Raw genomic sequence first — 14,234 nt, 5'->3', positions numbered from 1 at the left:
AGTTTGATTTATATTTGTTATTAATTATTTATTATTATTTCTTTGATAATTATATAAATATTTGATACATCAATATATACGTATATATTATTAAATTATTATTTATTACTGTAGTACACAGTTTCGAAAAAATAAATAAGTATTAGGATACTTCTGAACTGTAGTGTACATGTCAAACTAATCGAAAGAGAAATGTTTCTCGGAATGTTGCACAGTAGCTTGCAATTATCTGGCATTTTCATTCTTCTTATCTTGCGTATAAATAAAACCTTTCAATTGTTTCCTAGACGATATTTGTCAATAGAATTTTGTAATGTTGCAGAGATAACATCGAACGAATTTCTGAACTTGAATATCTTTGAGTCGTTACTTAAGATTCTCAACATATTTTAGAATCGAATCGCATCTCTAATAATGTATTACGTTTCTAAATATGTAGTTTCGACAATATCTGTGCACAGTTATTTGGATAATTCTTAGCATCGTAAGTGGAATTTTAGAAAGCACCATGTTCACAATGCGAAACTGTTCCGAACACGACACGCCTGAAGAAACAGCTACTAAAACGCAAATGTTTCGACAAGTCGAATATTTTATGAAAATATCGTCGAAGGAACTCGAATTTATTCAATGTAAGGAATAGAAATAGTCAGAAAATTAGCGAGATATTCAATGTTATCGATCGGACGATGTTTTGTTCTCTTTTTTTTTTCTTCATAATAAATTCTTCAAAAATATATTTTCGCTGACAGGAAATAATAGTGGTTTTTCTCACCTCAAAGATCCGGTTTGTGAGTTCATTCACGTGGAATGTTATCCAAGTTTTTCTCCTAAATATTTAATGCTCTCTTTTGAAAAAGTTCCATACGTCGAAGACGAATATTATAATTTCACACAGAACTGAATCTCGCTTGATTATAAAAAACTTTTTTTGAAATACAGTTTCGTTCTATGAAATACGATTCTTCACATTCTAATCTCTGCTCCAGCAGTTTTCCAGCCAGAAAAATGTAAGATTTTCGTTATTAATATATAACGATCGACACGATTTTAAATAACGAAAGAAATTGCGATAGCTAAGAGGATTGTTTAATAAAGAAAACATAAAAGTTCCATTTAATAAATGAACGAATATTATATATTTGGAGACAATCCAGAAACACTGCGTTAAGGACTTTTTCAATAAACGGATTATTTTCAGCTTTGATCAATATCGTCAAAGATAACGTCACGCTGATAAAAACACGACACACTCAACGAGTTAACCATTAAGTGTACAGAGCACACGGAACAGCGAACCAAAGAATGTCACATCCGCTTGCTTCTAGAATTCCTTTATCTTCATAAACATCATTTTATTCCATTCTTCGCTGCACTGCGAATATTTAGCTACCTATAAATTTTTTCTTGTGAAAGATTTTACGATATTTTATTGCTGTGAAACGAATTTAAAGAGTACAAGTCTACTAAAAAGAAGAATATTAAATTTGAAGAGTCTGTTTTTATTTTTATATGTCGAATTAATAATATAAATCAATAAGTATATTTGCATAAAATTTTATTTGTGATTCCAACAGTTTTGATTACAATAAGTATAAATTATTATGTGTTATATCGTATAATAATAATATATTATTAAATTAATATAATTATACAATTATAATTATTATATGTTTTCGTTTTAATTTCCAAAATAATTTCAATTCGACTATTTCCCTTTGTTCGGAAAAGTCCATTTTGCCTGCAATAATTGCGGAATTTTGTACATTTAATGAAACACGGGAGGAGAATTTTAGGAATCGAATGCCATTTTAGCCAACAAGCTTCCATTTTTCATCACCGAATACTATTCGATCGCGATATTCAGCTATTAACGAAAAAATAGCCAACCATCAAGTAGATGTAATTTTACACGCTAGTTTTCAATTTAGAATTATCAGTTATATCTCGCTTATATCAACAATTTCCAAACTTACAACACAGAACAATAATGTTCCAAGAAAAGGTTTCAATAATAAAATGTTCACTATATTTAAGAAAGATTACAAACAAGTTATAAAATTCCTTACTTTCTCGACAAACTGCATAAGATAATACTTATAGTATCAATTTATTATTCTGAGTAATAAGATCAGTTATCAGGTAAGGTAATAATAGTATCAATTTATTATTCTCCGCTAATTTAATCATAGCGAATGACCTAAATGGGTTCTCATCAAAGATTCTCAACGTGCGTTCGAATCAACCGGAACGACGTGGCGCGTCGAAAAATCCATTCATTTATTCTCGTTTTAACGACGTCAAAATTCCACGAATCGCCGTGAAGATTTTATTCGCTGCAAGCAAATCGTTCGTGAAAGCGGACGAGTCGACGACGGTCGTGGAGTGAATTTCAACTTTCGGTCGAAATTCAAGCACGCCCTCCTTCCTCTTGGTCGCGTTTCGGCAAATGGTTTTAAGGAAGCAGAACGATGGAAGATATTATCAGGCCGCGCGGTTTCCTGACTACAGGCCTAGACTCTCGTTATTATTATGACACTCGCGACACGAAAGTATTTTAAAACCGGCCGGAGTCCGTGACTTAGTCTACACATATTGCTAAAGCGCGTTGCAGTTAATTATTGCTATAATTAATGGCTTGTAGATATAGAACGACGAACGCGTGTCCATCACTTTTTTTTAAAGTAGGAAATTTGTTCGACGATGACGTTCACGTGCCACGACGAGGTATCAGTAATCCGAGCAACGACGAGTGTCGCTTCAATCGGAGTGACGGAATCGAGTGAAACGATAAGAGAAAGTGTGATGACCGCGGAATTATTAAAACACGAAATGTTACTAATATAACGGATAGAACGGACGCTATTGAGACTGCGGTTATATTTGGGTCAGAAGGATATTCGAGTCGAGCTGAGTGATTCGTGTTGTAATTCGACAAATTCGGTTATGAATCACTTTTAAGCGATTTACATTTAAAAGCCGGACTATTTTAACTCGTTATTAATCGCGTGCTAAACAATGAAATATATCTTGTACTTATATTTACAGCCTGACAAGAATGTATATATATATATAATTATTTTTTTATATTTATTTCTACGAGAATATAACTTTTGCCCGTGCAAAAGAAAACTCGTTCAACTGAAATTAATATTCTCGATTGTAGTTATCAATTCAGTGTGTATGCCACTTTATTTCTGGAGGTTATTTATTTTTACCTTCAACTTTATCATAGGGTTATTCGTGTCATTTTCTGGCTTTTGACGCTTCTTCTTGCTATATTTAAAGTGGACGATATTTTCTTTCGTTTTTACGATACATTAAAGATTAATATGTATATAAGATAGATAGGATAATATATGTTAAAGATTAACATATTATATCGGCGTTTCATAATACACATGCCAGTTTGATTATTCTGAGTAATGTTGAAGATCGAATGTTAAGGTGTGGGATCTTAGGTGACTTAAAAATAACTCTATCTTACTAGATTCTCCTTAGTTAAAATGCCCTATGATTTCGAAACTGAAGATAACTGAAATTTTATCATCTTCTTCGTACCACCTTCCACTTTCAACTTCGACTACTTAGTCATCATTTCGTAACAAACTGTACAATAGAATTTTTCTTAAAAGACAAAATACTCGGAGAAACGAGTTGGTAAAAGTTACTTTGTTTTTAAACGTCGTGCAATTTTTAAACGTTTGCTCGTATATAAATAGAAGTGTAGATGTGTATTGAAGAATGTAAATAGAACATCAGCAATTGTATCGACAGGTAACTGTTGTTTAAGCATTACAGTGGTTACGTAGTTATAACAATAATATGTAATAATTATTTCGTCTGATAAACAAAAATAGGAATTTTATGTGTGTAATTACGTTCGTAATTTGTTGTAATCATGCGAATTGCACATACTCCTTCCTATTGTTCATGCATAAGTTTCTTACTCTCATTGCTATATTTCTCTTATGTCCAAAATAATTCATATATCGTGATATTAAAATTCAACTAAATTTTAACAAATAAATTTATATTACCTAATATAAACTTGTATAGATTTTGATAAAATTGTTGCTATATGAAATTTTCAAAAATAATTTTCCAAACTGAATAACTTGAACTTAGCTCTCACGGTGTTTGATCAAACGATTATTGTTTTTTATATACTCACACGTGTCGAAACGAAATGGAATTTTGGTAAACAGTAAATTACGATGTTTAACAGCGTGCATTGAAATACAAACGTTTTCTTTTCAAGCGTACACTCGTCTCGTTTGGTACCTCGAACCGGTGCGGAGGAATGGCCTCTATATGCAAATCCCTGGGGACTAATCTGAGCCAAAAGTCGTTTCCTGTGTACGTTTTAATGGGTTGGCCGTGTTCTAATATCGATAGTAAACACTATCCGCGTGATACTATACTTCGAAAACCTATTTGACTTTTCTTACGTGCTACTTAGTTGCTCTCGTTTGTACAAACAGTTGGGTTTTTGCGATAACGATAACAATTCCATATAAAAACGATAACACACGCTATTAAACAAGAAACTTTCCTTTTAGCTTTTGCTTGTTTTCGCGATAATACAATGCCAGGAAACAGTTTCCAATGACGCGTGTCAATTTAACTAAATCATGTTCCACGAGAATGCATATTCGGATTCTTTACAGGGAGTAATTCTCACAAGTGTGTTAATCGATGTAAACAAGACTTCCTTGCTCAATGGGAATCTTATTGTTTGTATTATCATTGAGTAGCATTTGAACATTAAATAGATTTGATTTTTTTTTAAATTCTTCTTTAACCGTGATTATAATAATATGATGTTTTGCAATAGAGGAAATCGAGGGCATTAAAATGGAGCAATAAGAAATCTACATATATCTACATCTACATATCTACTACTATCAGCTATCGGATAATAAATAGTCTTGAGTTTATTAAATAATAAATAGTATTCAATTTCGTGAAATATTTTTATTACTCGCATTAATAAAAAATAACATTTATTGGCGAGAAAGAGGAAGATAATACTTCAACAATTATTTTCTTGTCGTTATATAAGAAATAAACAAAATGATAGTAATGTAAGAAAATACGTGAACAAATAAAATATAAATTTCGAGAATCTCGTGTTAGGTTTTAAACGCATGATAATACAGTTAATAATAACAGCGTTATGTTTACGGAAACTTTCAATAACCTATGTTTTAAGAATAACCCATTTTGTTCTCCAGATATTTTCCAATCTGAGCATACCTATTTCCTTATCAATGTGGATAATACAAGAAGTTTAACGTTGACAGTATGCCACTTTTAGAAATACTACGTTAGTCACCAAGCAAAGAAAAGAATTGTCAGTAATTGTGGATTTCGAAAACGTACTTCAACAACGAAACCTTTGCTTATAGAATTATTTTTATACGAACAAAGTGCGCAATACACGAAACGAAATAATCATCGTCCATGTGTTTATTGAAAACGAATTATGGCACTTCGTTATTAACGGTATTTTACAATTCCAAATCTTATGCTATTTTATAGTATAGATATATATCATTTCATCTTACAAAAGTCCTTCTTACAAAAGTCCTGTTACGCTATTCTAAAGATCATTTGGCAGAAGAATACGAATATACGAAACCACTTTTCATAAGAATATGCTCAAAATATGCACTGGCTCACGCAAGTACACAAGCATACACAGTGACATGGAAGATTTTAATCAACGTATTACGCGTGTTATATGAAGCTTCCTGAAATTTCATTAACGCTATGACGAAACACGTCCATCGTGATTATGTTGATAGAATTTGAAATCACTCGGAAAATTTAAATCCCAGAATTTAAAGTCCGTTTAAATATCTCGATGATCTTTGCAAAGTGTCTACAAGAAGTGCTTGCACGTATTCTCATTTTCCAATGAAACACCTTTTCAAGATAATAGTATGAAAAAATTATCGTTTCTCGTAGTATCAAATTTTCGTCAAATAGTAAGTATGATTAGTATGATCGCTACGTAAATACAGTGTTGCGCAAACATTTTTTGTAGCCGTTGTATATGCTTGTAACGCTTGGCATATATATCCTGTAACTTCTATGTTATGTTGAACTTTTCCAATGTAATCGTGATAGTGTACTCTCATAACGGTGCTAATGAAATTTCAAAATGTTTCCTACGACACACATAATATATTCGTAAAAAATTTCTACAAGCGTTCAAGTACTTTCGTGAGCCGTCGTGTTCTGTACCTGTATAAGTGATGTGCCCCGTTTTCTGAATTTCTAACGCGAGTCTCCGCGTAACGAATTCCGTCGCTCATCTAAGCCGCTCCGCTCCGGAGAAAGTCGAGCAGATTGCAGGCACGGCAAGGCGACGCGAGCCGATTTTTCGAAACGTCAGATACACCGGAAAACAGCGGGGCAACGTGCAACCGTTCCCGTAAACATCGCTTCGTTCGTGAAACGAAAGTTCGCTCGTTGGCTTGATCGCTGCCTCGCTTAATTTTAGAAAGAACCAACGGAGAGTAACACAGAGGGGAAGAAAGAGGAAGAGAAAGAAAGAAAGAAAGAGAGAGAGAGAGAGAGAGAGAGAGAGAGACGGAGAGAGAAAATGTTCCGAGGACATTCTCGTGCAAGGTTTTACGAGACGCGGTTAATGAATGATCGAACGGCCGCAGATAGTAACCAAACGAACGATAACCTTCGACTGAACGACGAACTTATCACAAAACCGCGTAATCCTTCCGCTTTTATATTTCGTTGTAACGCTGTGACAAATCGAGAATAAAAGTATGTATAAATTTTTGGCGACAACGGTAGGATGGAAAGCGAGTTCGATCGACTGGTGTAACGAAATTGTTACGTTCGATGTCAACGAAGGAATAATGTCGTATCACGGCAACATACGTCATTTACATTTCGCTATACGCGAGCAAAAAGAAAACCTGACGCATGCACACGTTGCCTTTTCCTCTTTCTCACTCGATTCTTCGTCCTTTCTTCGTTCTCTCTCTCTCCCTCTCTCTCTTTTTTCTCTCGTCGCCGAGACACTGGCGCTCGCGCACGACCGCGATGCAAAAATGCGCATTGCTATGCAAACGTAGGTGAATGCACGCACGCACCGGTATTTCTGCTCGATCAGAAGAAACGCGTGGGCATTAAAGGTGAAACAGAAAGACGGGAAAACAGGTGCTATATTTACCTTGGATGTCGGCGGTCCTGGCTGAGGTGCGTTCGATTATCTTCGACGCGCGTCCATGGAAGAAACCAGCTCTCGTTCTCTACGACACTCGAATTCGATGAAAATCGATGCTTTCTCCTTCGACGAAGTCGAAGAATCCGTTTATTATCCCGTTTGCCAATCTTCTTAAATATATCAATTCTATTATATTCCTATTTCCACGCAGAACAATCGACACTTTCCAATTGACACTTTATATAAATTCTCGATTATTCTTCCGTTTCTTTTTAATTACGTTTTCTTCTTTCACGAAAAAATATTTCCTCTTTGCTTCTTGTTCGCTCCAAATTGTTTTAACACACGACACTTTTCCTTCTCGCTTCGACCGACACAAGTTTTATCCCGTCATTCAGGTTCCTCCGTCCAACGAATCCTTCTCCTTCTCTTCTGCCTGTCGCTCGCGGCCAGAGTTGATCAATAACTCGTGCTTCGAGTTTCTTTCGGGGATTCCCAGCTGGATCTCTCCGGCATCCGATGAAATTACCTTCGATTGCCAGCGGAGGAAGGCACTATCTGCGCAACACGTGGAAATTATATTGGCTGACGAGGTGAAAGTCGCGTATTATCGCGTATTATGATGGAAGAAAAGAAGACTTCCACGGCTTATCTCGCAGCCGCGAGAACGAAACGACAGAAAATTGACAATTCTTTCGCCCGGATAGGAGACCTGTTGCGCGTTCACTCGATTCGGTCGATTTTGCATCGCCAACGTTTAGCAATTCACGTTCAAACTCGTTTAAACGGGATTTATTTCTCTCTTGTTTGAAAGTTTTCGACTGCGTAACGATCGTGGGCAAGATATTTTTATGCAAACAGTCGTCGTGAGAAGAAATTTACGCGCGCCGTGCCTGCTATCGAATTTGAGCTTCAGCCATGCAAAACAACGGATCAAAGAATATCTTTGAGAACCCAGAATGTTATCGTCCTTCTTTTAACTTTAGAGCTATCATCTTCAATATGTACCTAAATACGTTATACAGGAAGGCTAGAGGGGAAGAGTAGAGGAATAGCATTTTCTGTCTTTCGCGGACAAGCAGTTTCGAAATTCAGTACGTTTTTGATCGATAATAAAAATTCGATAAAATCACGTTTCTATCTCGGTAAAAGTAAGTATTAATATTATCGAAGAGGAAAAATCCGGTAGCAGTCGTTTTGATTGGTTTGATAATTCTAATGTTAATGCATTCCAACGTTGTGCGAGTTGTAAGTTATATACTTTATTTATGTATCTATTAGATGCAAAAAAATTCGGTGCTTCAGTCGTATATTTAGTTTTATATTATGGCTTGCGCCTCCCTTAACGTATCCTTCAATATTCTACTTCTGACATAATTAAAAAAATAATTGCAAATATAATTGTCTCTGATAAAATATGTATTTATGAGTATATTCTTCCTGCAGTTATCTATCGAAGTTGTAAGAACGATATACTTTGTTGGCGATGATACTGATAGATAATATACGAAACAATATCGGAAATTATTTAAACAAGATTTTGAGTAAAATCTTTTACTTGTCAAATCCTTCGTACATTGTGTTCTAATATGATCGTAAGACGTTCGAGATGCAGAAACAGCTGGGTCAAAACGACTGAAAGAATGGAAAAGAAAACATTGAAATAATCAGAAGATAGGAAATAATTTTAATTTTTAAGAATTGGAAAGTACATTTTGCTCACAAAAGAACATGAAACTAAAGGTACAGAATTTTTCTTCTACGCCTAATATACATATACATTGTGTTATTTTTATTTTAGTCGTTTCTATACCAGGGATAAGATTAAGAACGAAAAACACAAAAATCGTAAAACAACATAAAACCAAAAGCACGGAATCTTTTTTTCCACATCTGATACGATACGTTATCATGTTACTTCTATTTTACACATACATTTGTATATATATTTCTTTTATTATTATTATACCCTCGTATTTCCATCAAATAATTTACGTGCCACGTTTTACTTTTTTTTTTTTTTTTATCAACGTGGAAAACTATAACCAACTATGCAATTATAGCGGGTTAATTTCTCTCTCAGCGATCGTAAATAAGGTGGCAAATCGATATCGCGCGACGGAATACGTTTTCGCGTATACGCGACCGTAGCAACACAACACGGCGAGTTGTTATTGTTGATTCGAATTTATGAATGGAAGAAGAACCTCCGTTGGAGACGAGCAAAGAAACGAGTTGTACGACTAGCGGGATTTTCCTCCTTTCTCCCTGCCATCATTGCTTCCTTTCGCTTTTTTTCATCCTTATTGTGGCATCCGTAGAGTTATCGTGTAACTGAACGTTCCAACATTTTTAGTTATATCGTTGCGCGATCGAGCCGCACCTTTGAAATATCGGTGGATCGTTTAAAAAACTTTTAACTTCGTGTGTTTGCTAGAACCATCGAATTCATTATTTCAATTCATTCTTTGTATTCTAGATAACACTGTGAAACCGGAAATCTGATCCAAATGTTGTTCACATCGTTTCTATGCATATTCGTAGAGTTCTTTTCGTTTATATTTAGAAAAAGATCGACGAGTAGTATCGCATTCACGAAATCTAGCTTTCGCGCGTCGAATAAAGAACAGCTCCGATCGAATTTAACGATGACGACACGAGCCGAATGGGAATTTAGAGTTTAACGTTAGATTCAAGTTCAACAATGTAACGCGAGAGGTGATTTTCTCTTCTCACCGTGTTACTAGTCGCTTCCTCTTTCTCGAAGCCTGTTAAATCGGCGACTATCATTTCTCACCCTAAATACAAATAAGATCGTGTTATGTTCTAATTTATCCCTGAGAATCTTCCTTTCTCTTCTTCTCAAAATGATCTAACTATGGAAAATCTTTCGAACGATATAACGAAAGTATTAAAATTCGATAGGTTTGTAGGAAAGAAATAATGCAGTGGGTTTTCAAGAACGATGCTCGGAGATAACGAGTTTGGTAAAGCTATTCCGAGTCACGTGTATGGAATTTCGCGAACGTTGGTTGCGTGAACGAAACTCGTTCCCATGAGCCTGAACGCTTTTCAGGGAATTCCTGTTTCTTGCGGTACGCAACGTACATTGAGTCAGCGTATTTGTTTGGCGAGCGCGTAGGACGCGCAGAACGAGGAAAGAAAAGAAAAATGCAGCACGCGACGGAAACGCTCGCTACGAGGCGGATTATCTCCGCGTGTGCGTTTTCATTTCCCATTTCCATCGTGATCGTCTCGAAGTCCTCGCCGAGTGTTACGAGGTCACATCCGCGTACGAGAGTGACCGTATTCGTTCGCGTGCATTCTTACGCGCATCGAGGCGTCGCTTTTCTCGCGGATGTCGCGCGTTCGATACAAAAGAAATTCAGTCGAAACAAATGGAGGAATCGAATCGGCGAGTGAAAGAGTATGGTCGTTTAATCGAATCGTTCGTTCGTTCGTTTACTCGTCGTGGAATACGATTGAGAAATATTTCTCGCGCTCTCCGATTGGTTATCGATCCGGAATGTTCTGACGATCTATCTGATAAAGACGACGGGAAGATTGTTTCTCTTTTAGGTTGCGTACAGGCTAAATAAACGTACGAGAAGAAAGTTAGAACGGGACGATTCATCGGGAAACTCTCACGATCGGTAAGAGACGAGGCAGGCAAGGCAGTGATAGTCGCGCGAGATCGAAACGCGAAAAGAATCCAACTGGAAGATAAAAAGAAATGCGAACGGCGGGCCGATATACGTGCGCCCGTATCCAATTAATCGTGCACAATGAACCCACGAACGATGACGTACACATATTCACGGCGCTGTCGTTTCGTCCACGCGGATCTTCCTTTCCGCCAGTCTGGTATATACCGTTAATTGTGCTCGATTCGATTTCGTCAAGTTTCACAGAGGGTTTCGGTGATCCAGGTTGAACTCGTTCGTTTGAAAAAAAGTTGCACGGCCACACGGTGCAACTGTAGCGATATCGTCGAGGCCGAGAATGAACGTACGATCCTTGGATAAGAACGATGCTCGTTGCGTGGTCAAAGTAGAGAAACGTCGACAGGGGTGGACAGACTATGACGATGACGACGACGACGGTGACGACGACGACGACGACGACGACGACACTTCACTCTCAAACTCTCTCGTTTCGATGCGATCGCGCGTGTATGCGCGTATAAGCGACGTCGCGTTTAATACACCGGCTCGACAAATCGGAATCGATTGTGGAGCTTAACGCTTGGCACAAGTAGTCTCGGCTGACCGAACGCCCGATCCGGACTGACTATAACTGTAAACCATCACTTGTCGCTGCCAAGCTTGCCCCCACCGGCCGCCGCGAAACGGATCGTTCCCCACTTCGCCAACTGCCATGCCACGCCGCGCCGTGCCGCGTTTCGTCGCGCCACGCCACCGCGCCGCCGAGCTCCCGCTCCAAACCAGTTTTCGATGCGCTTCGCCACTTCCACCTTCGTCGGCTCCGCTTCAGAAGCGTTTCCACCTGCTGCCGTCGCCGCCGCCGCCACCGCCGCCGCCACCGATACTGCGCCCGCCCGAATCCAAACAGAGCAAACGCGCAACACGGTCTTTCCACCTTGAACCGGCTCTGGCCGAAATACGCCGGCTCTGGTTCCTCTGCTCTTTCAATTCAGCGTACGAGATCGCGCGTCTTAGCCCTGGCGCGGATCCCTGCCACGAACAATGTTTTAAAATGACTGCCCAACAGGGAAAAAGTCATAATTCTGAAAACGAGTTTTCAGTTACTCTATTTTTGCGCTTTTTTTATTTCTAAATCTGTAAGGATATTTAATTAGAATTAAATAGAAGCTATTTGCTTATGAAAACGTGTACGTAGAAGTTTTTGTTGTCTTAGAGGATACCATTTATCTTTCCAATTGTCTTATGTATTACATGTATATGTAGAGAAAAGCGGATACCTAAGATTCGTAATAAAGAGATTACAAAGATTTGACGACGCTTCTGAATAGACACGTTCAAAGACAGTCATGTTTGGAACGAATATTTGAAATTCGCTTTTAAAAGTAAAGTTATCTGGATTGATGCGGATTGCTCAAAATTGCACAGCTATCTGGTAGTTTCAGTGCTTCGACTCTTGTAAAAATAAAGTGCTGGTTTTTGCAACCCTTTTCCGTATCTATTTCAGTTACTAGGTTACGTTATATCTTTAGAATATCTATGGCTTATATAAAGCTACCCATAACAAGGTAATTTTACCTGAAGAAATAAATACAATAACTCAAACTCAAGCGTCAGGCAATATTAGTCTGCACATGGAGCGATGACTCTGTTGCGGCCAAACAGGCAGCCGCACGTTGAAACATATCAAACAGACTTGTTCTTTTTCCTAAGGCAATTGAAATGTGCTACTTTCCGTAATGCACGGCGAGCGATTCGACGTCGTTACGATTTCGATACGATTTCGTTGCAATGACCGTGTGCGATTCGCCAGATTTATGTTTCTAGCCATAAAATAGACACGCTAATAGTATCGCTAATTTTCATAAAATGGCGTTCTGCGTTTGCCGTTACGCAAAATTTATTATATTCTTTCAAGCGATGAAAACGTGTCGTGACAAAGAATGAGATCACGAAGAAATGTATTAGGAAATTAAAGGGATGACGTTTGAGCACGTGACTAAATTCAAATTCCAACGATCTTGACTTATACCGCTACGATCTTCAGCACTCTGAATGATAGAACGTGCAATTTTCTTACGGTAGGATTCTACTTATTTGAAATTGTCGGAGAAGTGATAGCAGTTTATGTAATAGGAAATCCTTTTCCGTTCCGTTATCGATGATTTGTCGTCTAAATAATAGTTTCGTGTTCAGATAACTGGATCGATAAGCGTTCGATTGATCAGGTATTAGGTAATTAGAGGATGTTAGAAAAAAGTCAAAAGCTGAGTAACTTGGACATGTGATATTAATATTAAAAATGTTATTGAAAATGATAAAAAAAAAAAAAAAAAAAAAACAGATAAAGAGGAAACAAGCAAGCGCTCACGGGGCAAAAAGTTGACAATATACACGCGAATATAATATTTTGTAGATAGAAGCCTATGTTTACATTATATTACATAAAAAATCTGCCAAAATATATGTCGTTCGCCGTATTTGTTTTCAAGTGCAAGTGACTTTTGTTAGGCGACCGCACTTTGCACTCGATCAACGTTGAACGTTGATGCAAGTGAAATAACCCTTTCCTAGCGATTTTAACATAACCGAATGGAAGTAGGTTAGGGTTGGTTCGTGATTGGCTGCAGCGATTTATGCGTCGGGGAAAGTAAGGATTACGTTTGAGACGTAAGCATTAAGACGGAAGGTTTATGTAGTTCACTGGAACAGCAAAGACTTAGGTTATTGGCCCGGTTTGGTGCGCATAGACGAGACCGGTTTCAAGGATGTATGAAATGATGTTGGATTGTTTGCGGTTGTAGAAGTTAAGTGGGTTTGAATATCGTGTACGAATTTAAATACCGTTCTTCAACCCTTTCGGTACGGTATTCTTAGAACTGAAGACTTTTCTGAAATATATATATATATATAGGTCAAAGCAGAAAAATACACGCGAATATCATCTAAATACTTTGTATCGAATAATAAGTCGATAATTAATTACGATGTAATATAGCGTACAAGAGGATAAAAACGATTTTATGTTGTAGTAAACGTATACGTGTGCTTTTTGAGCAAATGATCATGTTTGAAGTTGTATATTTTATTTTAGATTTAAGAAATCCGTCAAACGACGAGTTTTAGAGTTTCTATTTCTTCAATTAACGGAAATATGCTTAAAAGGTGCTTATGGAAGAATTATTGTTGAGTTTCATTGCAGTAGAATCGCGATTATGTAAATAATATGTATTTATTTTCGACGTAATTATATATTTAATATACTTCATTATTATATATCAGTCGTATTAAATCAATTAACCCACTCTGAAGAAGTTAAAGCACCGAGCAATTAAAAAGAAAAAATTTGATAAAATAAAATATTAGAAAAAAGT

At 37.0% G+C, this 14,234-nt stretch overlaps 1 protein-coding gene across 5 annotated transcripts in view; it reads right to left on the bottom strand.

The window, feature by feature from the left end:
* The window catches only part of LOC122569141 (class A basic helix-loop-helix protein 15-like), a 257,562-nt gene that overhangs the window by 20,791 nt on the left and 222,537 nt on the right, over positions 1 to 14,234 (bottom strand). The window contains exons 1-2 of one of the 5 annotated variants that reach the window (XM_043729708.1): positions 11,071 to 11,850; positions 7,205 to 7,756 (exon numbers count right to left, since the gene is read on the bottom strand). The exons of 2 other annotated variants lie outside the window; for them this stretch is intronic. The gene's annotated coding sequence lies outside the window, so the exon portion shown is untranslated. Of the gene's footprint in view, positions 1 to 7,204; positions 7,757 to 11,070; positions 11,851 to 14,234 lie in introns of those variants that run through there. 2 more of the 5 variants (XM_043729709.1, XM_043729710.1) reach the window with 2 other exon arrangements.

The sequence above is a fragment of the Bombus pyrosoma genome, linkage group LG7, assembly GCF_014825855.1.
Source record: "Bombus pyrosoma isolate SC7728 linkage group LG7, ASM1482585v1, whole genome shotgun sequence".
Lineage (NCBI taxonomy): Eukaryota > Metazoa > Arthropoda > Insecta > Hymenoptera > Apidae > Bombus > Bombus pyrosoma.
This window is presented reverse-complemented; position numbering and strand designations above follow the sequence as displayed.